Consider the following 12963-nt stretch of genomic DNA (forward strand, 5'->3'; position numbering starts at 1 on the left):
CCGCCGGGACCACCTGAGAGATCTTCCTTGGCTCCCAGTAAGTTTCCGAGCACAATTCAAAGTGTTGGTGCTGACATTTAAAGCCCTAAACGGCCTCAGTCCTATATACTTGAAGGAGCATCTTCACCCCCATCGTTCAGCCCGGACACTGAGATCCAGCGCCGAGGGCCTTCTGGCAGTTCCCTCCCTGTGAGAAGCAAAGCTACAGGGAACCAAGCAGAGGGCCTTCTCGGTAGTGGCGCCCGCCCTGTGGAATACCCTCCCATCTCATGTCAAGGAGATAAACAACTACCTTACATTCGGAAGACATCTGAAGGCAGCCCTGTTCAGGGAAGTTTTTAATCTGTGACATTTTAATGTATCCTAAAATCTGTTGGAAGCTGCGCAGAGTGGCTGGGGAAACCCAGCCAGATGGGTGGGGTACAAATAAATTGTTGTTGTTGTTGTTGTTGGTCTCCAAGGTGCTACTGAACAATTTCTTATTTATTTATTTCGACTGCGTCAGACCAACATGGCTATCTACCTGAATCTATTCTCTTATCTAATTATTCCACCCTCCAATGTAGGTCATTAATTTATTTATACCTACATCCATCCCTCACTCTTCAACTCCAAAGAGTTCCCAAGGCAGCAGGGGGTGTTATTTGGGAATAAAAACCACCACAAATCCCCCCAGTCCTTGCATTACTATTGTCTGTTGACACTTGGGGACAGGCCAATGGCTCCACAATAGAGGACTTGCTTTTCATGGCCATAGACCAGGATTTGATCCTGACAACTCCAATTGAAAGGGGCTCAACACCTGGAATGGGAAAGACAAGTGGCTGAGCATGTAATGATTTTTGTTTTTCATCCTTATTGATTTTCAGTGCTGGACTGCAAAGTCCAGGACCAGCACCCTTGTCTGGTTTCCTCATTACAGTGGTACCTTGGTTTACAACCATAATCCGTTTCGGAGGTAAGTTCGTAAACCAAAACAGATTGTAACCCAAGGCGTGCTTTTGCCAATGGGGCCTCCCCCCCAAAATTGTTCTTAATCAAAATAAATAAATAATGGGTTGTTATCCAACAAAAGTTCACAAACCGGGACACGCATTTCCGGGTTTGACGTGTTTGTAATCCAAAACGTATGCAAACCAGACTGTTCGCAAACCAAGGTGCCACTGTAGTTTGAATGCAAGACTCTCAAGAGGCAACACGTGACAGTGTCCCTTCCTTGGGGGTATCACACTTTAGAAGCCTAGGTTCTTAGGGTGAAGTTGCAATATCAAAGACCACTTGGTTCTGGGTGTTTGGTACTGTCCCCCTGCCCCCTACACACAGGCAGGCATCACATTCATTCATAAAAATATTTATATACTACTATATCACAAAAATACAGTGGTACCTTGGTTCTCAAACGCCTTGGTACTCAAACAACTTGGAACCCAAACACTGCAAACCCAGAAATACCGTAAGTATTCTGGTTTCTGAACTTTTTCGGAAGCCGAACATGCTCTGTTTTGAGTCTTACGCTTCCGATTTGAGTGTCGCACTTCCGTTTTGAGTGTTACGCTGAGGTCTGTCTGTTTTTGCTATTTATTTTGCGTCTTTGTGGCTCTTTTTGTGTGTGTGACTGTGTGGAACCCAGTTCAGCAACTGATTGATTGTGTGACTGCAGTACATTGTTTATTGCTTTCATTTTATGGATCAATGGTCTCGTTAGATAGCGAAATTCATGTTAAATTGCTGTTTTGGGGGTTGTTTTTAAAAGTCTGGGACAGATTAATCCATTTTGCATTACTTTCTATGGGAAAGCGCGCCTTGGTTCTTTGGTTTTGGAATGGACTTCCGGAACAGATTAAGTTTGAGAACCGAGGTACCACTGTATATCAAAGCAGTTTACAACACCAAAAGTAAGATGAAGCCATACAACGAAAGCAGAGAAAGCTAAAAACAAAGATCAGCAACCCAGTGTGGGAGATTAGGTTCGTAATTGCCTGCATAGGCCTGACAGAATAGAAAAGTTTTCAGCAGGCTTTTAAAAGTTGGCACAGAAGGCATCTACTGGCAGAGTATCCCACAGGGCTGGGCCAATGGCATTACAGGTACAGTTCCTGCAAGTGGAGAGGTGCCACAGTGTGCCTCTCTATAAAGAGCAGCCATATTAAAAATACTAAGCATTTACAAGAGCACTTTTAGAGTCCTCCTGAGATACACACATTATCTCAACAATCCTTACAATCGGTGGTTCCCTCCCCCCCCGGGGGGGTTACTTAAGGGGTAGACAATACCGACACCTCTTTTTTTGTTGTTAAAAAGTGTGACACTTACTGTAACAACTTCATGGTGAGCACTGGCACCTATTTCCCTAGAAAAGAAAGCACTGCTTACAATGGCCATGGAACGAAGACTGGCATAATTGCCCCCATATTGTAGGTGGCGTGAAGGTGAACTGAGGCTTCCCTAAGCGCACCGCGTGAGCTCATGGCAAAAGCAAGGTTTGAACCAAGGGTGCCACGATACACTGCTATACCAATTATTTCACCTTAGGTGAGTTAGGCAACATGTTTTAATGCAATATTTCCACCAATACTACAGTAAGGGGTGTTGACCAAACTCACAACAACACACCACATTCAATGTCCCTCACTTCATAGAGGAGCCCACATATTTAATTCAAAGCAGGTTCTTGGCCTACAATATTTTCCAATCAATTTCTTAGCTGACAGACTTGCTGGCTAAGTAGCTCCCTGCTCTTCCAAGATGACAAGGGGGAGAAAGGTATGGACTTTCTTGCTGCCTAGATACCTGGGGAGAAAGCCCAAGACAGAGATCCTGCAGAAATCCAACCAGTTCAATTTCTAATGCACATTTGCTTGATGCACCAATGCAGACAGTTTTCCAAAGTCTTCCTACGCTCTGATTATCCAATTTATTTTCCTTTTGGGAGGAGAATTAATTGGCAACTGAATACTGAAGCCGTTGTGGGGGATCACGGGCTGAATGCTTTACAAATGCACATCTGACACCAAATGTCCTCAGCACTGCATTACTCTTAATGGGATGTGCATTTGCATCCACAACTAGCCACACACAAGCAGAACGGGATTGGGGTGTATATGGGCAAAGACTAACATCCAGCCTAAGCGAGCAAAGCAATCACTTTCAGACCCTATTCTTGCCACAACAGTCCATGTCAGGGTTGGAGAACCTGTGACCCTCCAGATATTGTGGGACTCCAACAGCCCCAGCCAGTCAGGGATGATGGGAATTGTAGTCCAGCAAAATCTGGAGGGCCACGTGCTTCCTATCCCCTGGTCTACAAAGCTTTGTTCTTCTCTTCTACACAGGCACAACTGCACATGTGCTTATGCACGAAAGGCAAGTCATCAAAACGGAAACCATGGCACTCATTTGTCAATGTAAAATGTGCACCCATGTTCACTAGCTTGTGGCTATAATGTGCAACTATCTGTGCAACAGTGGAGGGTTTTTTCAGTGGTGGTGATGGGGAGAATAAGGATACAAAGGGAAGGGCAGCCAAGAAACTCCATGGACAATCCACATATCTCTGAGGCTGCGGAGATAAGAGGTGACACAGAAAATTCCATGGAAATAAAATATCAGGTTTTTCACATTCCTGGTCTAGGAAGTGACACACAGTGGGACTATGTGAGACCAAGCACTCTCTGCTAATGAAGCCCCAGAGTCAATAGAAGGATCCTTATGGGAGAAGGGCTACACTTAACAAACATTATAGGCAAATCATGCAGCTAGCAATTCACTTTATCCTTCTTCACATGCAGCTTGAAGTTGCTATTATGCTTATGGGAACTGAAAGTTAGCATATTAGGAATCCATCAAGCTTATTCATGACAAGTCACATTATCAATGTGTTACTGCTAAGAGAAGCAGGGGAGCTCTCCAAGCACCATATTCCTGAGATCATCATAATGCTGGAAAGGGACTCCTTTCTGCAAAGGAAGAAAGGAGAACTGGTGATTGCATCATTCTGTGCCCTTTGGACAACCTTTGGGTTCTAATGTCATTGCTGGAAAAATAAGGGAAGTCAAATGGATTTAGCACAAAATATGCTCACAGGACAGAATGTGAAGCAAATCTTTAAAAAATGAGGAGCAGAGAGCAGGAAACACTGATCCTAGCTTTCATTTCACACCATTTCTGGAAACCATTAAGATGGTCCAGAAAAGGGAGAACTCTCAATGCAAATGTTAATCATCCATTTGAGTTTCCAAATTGAGGCTAGAATCAGACCAACCTGAGAGAATTCCCAAGGTATCATTGGCATCTCTGCCATTTTTTAAAAAAGCAGTTGAACAGGCACAAGCAGCAGTTCATAAAGATCACAGGCCAAGAAAGAATGGCCTCATTTTTGCAGGATGGCTCACTGCGGCAAGATGGGAGAAAAAGAGAGTCCACACACAGGAGTCCAGAGAACTGAAATTTATAGTGCAAAAAGTACATTAAGCAAAGAACTTAAATGCAAAGCCTGAACTATACAGACATATCTCGCTTTGCATGTCATGAGTATATATCATGTATTAGTTTCACCTTTTAAGTTGAATTACTGAAAGAAATGAACCTTTCCACAATATTCTAATTTTTCGAGTTTCACCTGTACTTCAGAAGCACTTTCACATTGGGTATTAGCCACGGAGAAGCAATTGTGCTGCTTGTGTCTGTCTACACTACACAACTTCAACAGGTTTGAAACAGGTGTAAGATACCATGATTCTCTTAATGCACACTAGTAGGTGCAGTTTTGTGAGGCTGCAAAGAATGCAAAATTCCCAATATTTTCACCAAATCTCTGTTCCCAGGCTTCCCGTTTAAGAGGAATGATGGCTATGAAAACATAAAAGCTATTTTACTTTGGTAGTATAGATGTGTGCTTTCTCTCCAGGGTAGTTACTGCTGGATATGTAGTTGGTTGAGGACTTGAAGAGGGGCTGGAGCATGTGTGTGTTGGCAACATACAGGTACATCTCCCCCACTCTGCCAAAGGTTCTCTGCTTTCAATGCAAACTTTATTTTAGCCTCGCTTTCATTTATTTATTTATAAAACGTGTTAGGCTCCTCTCTATTAAATAACCCCAGAAACATGCAATTTATAAGACAAAGAAACAGTTCCTTAAGCAAACCAAGATGATAAAGGAAAAACAGCAGGAGCTGCCGCAGAAAACAAAAGACTCAGACATTCTAAAAGGCCTTCCTTAAGACGACTGTTTTGACTGGACTGCGTAATGAACAAGGCAACAACGAAGTCAAGCAGATTGCCTGGAAACAGACCTACACTGCCTTGATTTCCATGCTGGAGAAAAGAAGGGACAATAATGAAACAAACAAAATCCCTCTTTGGTTAAACACTTTGAAAGAGGCAGCACCATAACGAAGAACCTCTTGCTTTCAAACCTCACAATACTAACCTCCGTAAATAAGAAGCAGCAGAGCAGGGCTGCAAGAGAATGGAGAGATGGATTTGGGGCAGGGGTAGGAAGCCTCTGGCCTTCCAGGCATTGCCAGAATACAATTCCCACCCCCACCCCCACCCCCCAACCATTTGCCAGGCTGGAGTCCAACAACATTTGGAAGACTGCAGGTTCACCACCCACAATTCAGGGTGTTCGTTGCCACTGGTGCCACATTTAATGTCCAATGCCCAATTTTCTCACTCAGGGTGGGGCAACTTAATAGGATGACTTTTCAGAGGAAGCCCATAACCCAGTGCAAGTCATCTGAAGGCGCCTAGGAGTCAATCCTTGGCCTCCATTTAGAAAAGGCTATTGGAATGCTGCTGCCATATGAGAGAATGTACTGGGTTAGGAGAACCAAGGATCTGAATCGCTACAAGGCAGCTCCATAGGTCCAAAGTCATTCTCGTTTTGCCCATTTTGCTTCCAGCACAAATCTTTGTGCGTTTCCTCGTACACACAAGCCTCTGCCTCCTACACCTGCAGAGCGTCTTGAATTTTCTATCTCCAAACTAGCAGTGATCTATGCATCGTAACCATGCATCCAGACAAAACTTAATAAATGTAGTGCTGTGTGCCCATGCTGGGAGTAGGAGAACCTTAAGACAGGGATAATAAAAGCAGCTGGACTTAACTTCTGCTCAAAAATTACCTTTTCTGGAATGGGTCCAATGGCATAAATGCACTTTAATAAAAAGGAGTTCTCACAGGGAAGGAAGAGAAGCAACACAGCGGTCAGGGAAAAGGGTTCTTGTGACTCATCTCTAGGCCAAGCACAGGAAGGTTTGCACAGTGCGGTACAGGAGCTTTTTGCACAAAAGTTAAAAATGAGGGGTGGAAGTGGAGAGCGAAACAGGAGCAAAAGGTTTCAGCACCACTGGACGCCATGCACCACCTCACTGCCATACGATTGCCGGCAGGAAACCGTGCAAACCACCAGCCATCTAGGCACATCTGTGAATGACTGCATTGTGCGTCAAAAGGGCACAAGCCTAATGCAGAACCGCACACAAGCTAAACTGCTACATAACACGGTGCGCACATATTAATGCATCGTATCAGATTGCAGGCACTCATGGTTCCAAGTCTGGAACAAATCATTGCTTTGGTGCAGCTATATCCAGCCGTGCACTTCCACTGCATGCTGTGTAGCAACTGTTACATACAGCTATTTGTGCCAATTCTGCTTCCCCAGCACGTGGGACTCTGTCAGAGACACGTTAGCATAACGCAAGTGGTACGTTTTGGCTGTTATGGGCAGACTTGCTCACGGTGCTTCTAAGTCCTGCTGTGCCGTCCTCAGCCACAAAACACAGTGCTGATAATCCACTGAAGTGATCAAAAACAGTAAGACCACTCCCCCTGCCATTTTTTTACTGCGTGCTTTTAAAATGTGCCTTCAACCTTTCTCGAGCCTCAAGCCAGATGACGGAGTCCAACATTCCACACTCAGCAATTGTTTAGAACTTGCTGATATGACAGCAGCAAATTCATTTCCACCAGAGGGAAAACTTTCTTGCTATTGTGCGGCATCTTATTAGGAGAAAACAATCTGAAATAATTAACTTTTTCTCCTGCTTTTAGTGCTTGTCAATGATTAGCGAGCTGTTAAGCGATCAGCAGGGCTTCCCCCCTTCCAAGAACTCTTACCCCTCTGACTTGCTTTCCCTTTAAGGATCTCCCCCACGCCCCCCTCAAACACGCGCCCCCCCCACCGTGTGCCTACTTCTGCAAGCAACGTGCAGAGAGGATCCGTGCCAAGTATGACCAATTTGAACTTTTATACGCTGATTTTCAAGGTCACTGCTGAAATGGGCAAGTTTGCACTGAACAGCATTCTCCAAAAACTACGCAGCACTACTGAATAAGAGAGAGGGGGGAAGGGGGGGGAGGCAAGAAGGAGCAAACTACCAAAGTTCAGCCTACAGTGAACGCCAGCTTCAATGCTGAAGGCAAAGCCGCCAGTCGCTGGAGAGATCGAGCTGCCCCCCTGCAGCTGGACATTGCCTTTGGTTTGCATGGTTACATAAACATAGATAAGAGGCGCCGAGGGTCCCCCTCGCTGCCTCCCGCCTTGCAGCCAATGAAGAGCGCCTGGCGGGAGAGAGGTCTTCGATGAAGGACACCCAACAGTCGGAAGCGAGAGGGACGCGGACGCCTCTCCACGGGGCTGTTGCCCTTACCTGGCCGGCTTCCAGCTAGACAAGCGCGCTCGTGGGCTGGGCGGCGGCAGCAGCAGCAACCTGAGGACTAGCATGCCGCCCCTGCAAAGCTCCCTCGCCTCCTCTCGGCTCCATGTGCTCCGGGCTGCTCGGAATACATTTGGTGTGCGCTCGCTGCTGCTGCTGCGACAGGAGGAGGATTCAGCACCAGAGCCGAGCTGCTGCTGCTTGCTGCTGCTGCTCGATCCCCACACCAGCTGACTGGATAATTAAGCTAAACACATGCCGCCAGAGCCACTCCAACCTAGCGACGCTCCTGGGATCCCTGGTGCCACCTGGCAGACTCTGGCCAAGCGCAAGGGAGCGGCTCTCGGAAAACGAACGCGCAAAGGCGCAGAGGAGAGCGGCGGGCGAGGGCGCTGCCGTGCGCTCCGGCGGCGAGGTGCCCACGCACGCGAAGGAGCCCCGCAAAGCAAATCCGCACCGGCTGCTCCCGTGCGCTTCCTCGGGATGCCGGAAGGGAACTGCGAGGCGGCTTCCTTGAAAGGACCGGGCAGGCGACAAAACAGAGGAGCCACCCCCCGCGTGGCAGAAGAGATCGCAGCCGAGGCGCACAGGCAGCCGCCGCGCTTCTGAAGCGCCCGGCGGAGCGGCAAGCCACGTGCGGAAGGCAGTTGGGCCACAACAACGACTAGAGAGGCATCTTCAGGTGCTGATGCTGCTTCAGTCGCTGCTTAGCTGAAAGGGCTCAGTGACAAACGTGTTGCATTTGTTGCAAATAGTTGTTATACTGCCAACTGCACTGAGAGCCCAATTAGGGGCTCAGAAGCAGTGCAGAAACTTAATAAGTAAAATGGTAACGACAAGTGGGAGGATTCCCTGGATGGAGCTGGCAGACTGGTAGTGCTGGTCACCCACCCCCCATGCAGTATTATATTCACATGCCCTATTTTGTGTCAGAGGCTACCTCCATACGAAAAGGCACAAGCAGTGTTTCACACAACGCACAATTAAACATATGGAACAATCAGACAAATCCAGGGTCAAGTCAACTGCTAGGCTACCAGTTATAATTGTTCAAGGCAACCTCCATGTTCTCCATCTTGCAGACAGGATGCCTCTGAATTCCAGTTGCTGGAGAGCTGTCTTCGCTCAGGTCCTGCTTCTATGTTCCCTGGAAGCACCTGGCTCGGGACTGTTCCAGACAAGATGCTGGACTAGACTGGTCCTGGGGCAGTTCGGCTCGCTCAGACAAAAATGATCATGTAGTCAGTCTGGCATGCTGCCTACAACAGTGGCCGGCTGGATGCTTCTAGGAAACCAACAAATATGACACAGTGGAGGCATGAGCTGTCCTTAGTAACTGGTATTTGGAGGTATAGTGCCTCTGCATGTGGAAGCTCCCTTTCCTGTTGAAGGCATACTTGGTCATTGTAATCATGTCAGGGTATTGGGCAGGATGTGTTCTCCTCTAGGGAGGCTGCCCTTGAAAACAGCTGGGAAATATCAATGGGTACAAAATGCTTCAGTTTTCTAGTCCAAGTATATAACTGATATTTTTTAAGCTGCATTGCTTACCTAATTTGTTTCTTGGATCAGTTCAAGTTGCCAGTGCTAAACATTGAAGCCCTGAGTGATCTGGAAGCAGAATGCCCAAAGGACTGCCTCCCCCTGCACGTGCTTTCTCATGCGCTCAAGACAACAACTGAGGCCCCGACGCCTCCCTCCCTCCCTCCCGAACTGAGGTGGGTGGAGTTTTCATGTTATGCCACTGCAACTTTGGGATGACTTTCCAAGAGAGATCCACCTGGCTCGATCTGTGTCCTCCTGTTGATGGGAGTGAGGAAACAAGGGAGAGCTTTGGAGCTAGGGAGATGCTAGACGCTGGTTGCTATGGTTTTGGTGCTTTGCATGCTGCATTTTTAGTGTTTTCGTATAACTACTTTTATATTGATTTTTTAAAAATGAGATTTAAAAAAACTTTCTATGGCAACCTAGGAGAAGGATAGAACAGTACCGAAAATAAATAAAATAAGCTTAGTGATAATTGAGAATAATGCTGGTCTCTTCTTAAACATGCTGGACCACGGTATCAGCTTTGACATTTCAGGTGAAGCAAGTTGCTAAAGCACAAGCGAAAAAAAAGTCCCACGAGCACATTTGGGATTGTGACCTGTGTGTCTTACAACAAGAGGAGTGGTTGCATAGATTGCCTCTCTAAAATGGCCCATCTGTCCTTAAAATGATGCTGTTGAGCCCCATCTGTGCTCTGCACTGACTTTCCACAGTCCTCAGGCACTAGTTTAAGCTGGCGGTTTGGGTTTTTTCAGGCCTCAAATGCAGGTTTGCACATACCCGTGAGAACAGCACATCCTGTGGTTCTCTCCAGGTCAGCATATGATGGTCTATTGACAATGGAGCCTTTCCACAGGAATCAAACAGAAGTGAAGCCCTTTGCGGTGAGACACTGGAGGCTGCAAAGCAGAGAAAGAAGCAGGAAGTGTCGTAGCCCAGATCCACCCTTGTCCACACCAGGTAGCCTTCTGGTACCTGCTCACCTGGCCACGCATAAATCCTTCCTGGGTCTTTTACCTGCCTGCCAACCTCTACTGTGACTCCTGGAGCCTGTCTTTAATGGATTATCTAAACCTGGGAAAGCTCTTTTTTAATACTTGGACTGAGGCTATGGTATTGAGAAGGGTGGGTCAATCTTTCCTCCCTGTGTTGTTTCTTCAGTTTAAAGCTGTCTCCAACCTGTCATTAGTTGCAGACAGGAACGGCCCAACCAAGAGGAAAGGTGAGACAGCTGCCTCGGGCAGCAGAATCCACCAGGGGCAGCAGATCCCCATGTTGATCTTTCTTCCCCCACGGTGTTCCTGATATAGATCTTCCCTCACCGTTCTTCCCTGGCAGGGAGGGAAGCACCATTTTGGGGGTGTGCCTCAGGTGCCAAAATGTCTCAGGCTGCCCCTGGTTGCAGAAAAGTGACAAGCGGAAGATGCCACCAGCTTGGAAGGCTTTAAAATATGATTGGACAAGTTCGTGGAGATTAAGGCCATCAATAGCTATTACAGTGGTACCTTGGTTCCTGAAGGCTTAGTTGTCGAACAAATCAACTCCCGAACACTGCAAACCCGGAAGTGTTCCGGTTTGCAAATGTTTTTTGGAAGCCGAACATCCAACATGGCTTCCGCTTGAGTGCAGAAAGCTCCTGCAGCCAATCGGAAATCGCTCCTTGGTTATTGAACCGTTTTGGGAGTTGAACCGACTCCTGTAATGGATTAAGTTTGAGAACCAAAGTACCACTGTACAGTTGTACCTTGGATCCTGAACGCCTTGGCTCCCGAACAAATTGGCTCCCGAATGATCGAAACCCAGAAGTGATGTTCCAGTTTTCGACCAATTTTCAGAAGCCAAACATCTGGCACGGCTTCCGCTGCTTCCAACTAGGTGCAGGAGCTTCATGCAGCCAACCAGAAGCCACACTTTGGTTTCTGAACGTTTTGGAAGTTGAATGGACTTCCGGAATGGATTCCATTCGACTTCCAAGTACAACTGTACTATATTCTGCTTCCATAGTCTGTGGCAGGAATGCGTCTGAATACCAGCTGCTTGGAGCCACAGGATGAGAAATGGCTACTGTGTTTGGGTCCTGCTTGAGCGTTTCCTACCGGCATCTGGTTGGCCAGATGCTGGAATAGATGGACAACAGACCTGATCCTTCAGGATCTTCTTATGCTGGAGGTTGAACCCACAAATCTTTTGCATGTAAAGCCATTGCTCTACCACTGAGCAATCCCCTCACCTAAATAAGCAAAATTATTATTATTATATACCGCGCCCATCTGGCACATCTGTTTAAAGCACTTGTATTATTTGGCCTGTCAGAGGCTTGAGGAGTCTTACAACAATGACTGAAACCATGAAGGCACACCCATTCTGCTCCTTCCCCAAATCAAGACATGTTGCATTCCCCTCACCCCCTCCAGGCTCAACAGAAAGTTAAACATTGCAGGCTCTGCAGGCAAAAATAGCAAGGAAAAGGGAGAGAGGACAAATGAAAATGAAACGAAGTGCTCTTTAGGAATGTGGCAAGACTGCTCCAGACACCAAGATTGATTGCAAAAGGGGGAACATTTGCCCCAAGCAAAGGCCACAGACACTGTTCTAAGTAAAGGAGGAGAGGCATTTCTTGCTGGAGTTGGGCTTTCTGGAAGAAGCACAATTGGCAGTTTGCTCATGCATACAACCAGAGAAAGGCTCTCGGGGTTGTCATACTGTTTTCTTCAAGAAGACTTTTGGTGCCAAACTACATGTTCCGCAGACTTTTGTGTAGCTTCCCATGTCTCCACCCTCCAAGAAGGAGAGATGGGGCTTAGCCCCTTTCTTACAGCTGGTTTCTGCTGAACTCTCAGGAGCAGGTCCATACGGAGCTTGTCAGTGACCTGGGATGGGAATCTGGTTAGAATGAAGTTATAAACTCAAACAAAAAAGCAGCCGGTCTCTGTTGGGGTACCCAGCCAACACAGCCCTCTGAGGCCCAGGGCAAGTGCACATGGCTCCCCCCCCCCTCCATAGGCCTGTCCAGGAGAGGCTGATTCCCACCCATGGGGACAAGGGTGCCTTGTAGACTCCCTTGGGTTATTCTCAAGTCACTGTGTTTTTCTTTGGAGCTGGGAACTCCACTCACCAGAGACGACACTGTTGCTGTTTACATAACAAGATCCTGGGATGAAAGAGAAATCTGGAGGTTAGGACTCCTCAAGGACTCCTCAAGCTCCCCGGTCACATGCAAGTTGCAGGCAAGCATCCAGTCGTGCACCTAAGCTAGCCAGGTTCAGAAAGATGCTGTAATATTCAAAGTTGAGAGCCATGAGAGAGAAAATGTTGGAACGTGAATGCAGAAGACCTGGGTTCAAATCCCTGCTCAGCCATGAAGCAACTTGAGCCACTCTCCAGCACCTATTTTCCTATTCTTAGAGGAAGTGGGATACCAATGTGATGAATTCTAGTCACCCAGCATGCCGATGTATTCAACAACAACAACATATTTATACCCCGCCCATCTGGCTGGGTTTCCCCAGCCACTCTGGGCAGCTTCCAGCAATAAATATTAAAATACAATAATTCATCAAATATTAAAAGCTTCCCTAAACAGGTCATCTAACAGCCTGATTCTTTCCTACACTTTACAATAATTCTGCAATTCACAGAAGGGAAAGGAGGAAGGAGCAATTATTAGGTGTGAGGAGGCCCACTTCCCAAGACCGCCCAGCTAAGCCTTCCAATGTAGCACGTAAAGCATAAAGCATAGTCCAACCCCAAGA

The 12963-nt window shown here is 47.0% G+C and overlaps 1 protein-coding gene across 5 annotated transcripts in view; it reads right to left on the bottom strand.

Annotated features, from left to right (window-relative positions):
* NCOA1 (nuclear receptor coactivator 1) overlaps positions 1-12963 on the bottom strand; it is a 224407-nt gene that overhangs the window by 114715 nt on the left and 96729 nt on the right. The window contains exon 1 of one of the 5 annotated variants that reach the window (XM_033145190.1): positions 7658-7801. The exons of the other annotated variants lie outside the window; for them this stretch is intronic. The gene's annotated coding sequence lies outside the window, so the exon portion shown is untranslated. Of the gene's footprint in view, positions 1-7657; positions 7802-12963 lie in introns of those variants that run through there. 5 annotated transcript variants of the gene reach the window in all.

The sequence above is a fragment of the Lacerta agilis genome, chromosome 3 (assembly GCF_009819535.1).
Source record: "Lacerta agilis isolate rLacAgi1 chromosome 3, rLacAgi1.pri, whole genome shotgun sequence".
NCBI lineage: Eukaryota > Metazoa > Chordata > Lepidosauria > Squamata > Lacertidae > Lacerta > Lacerta agilis.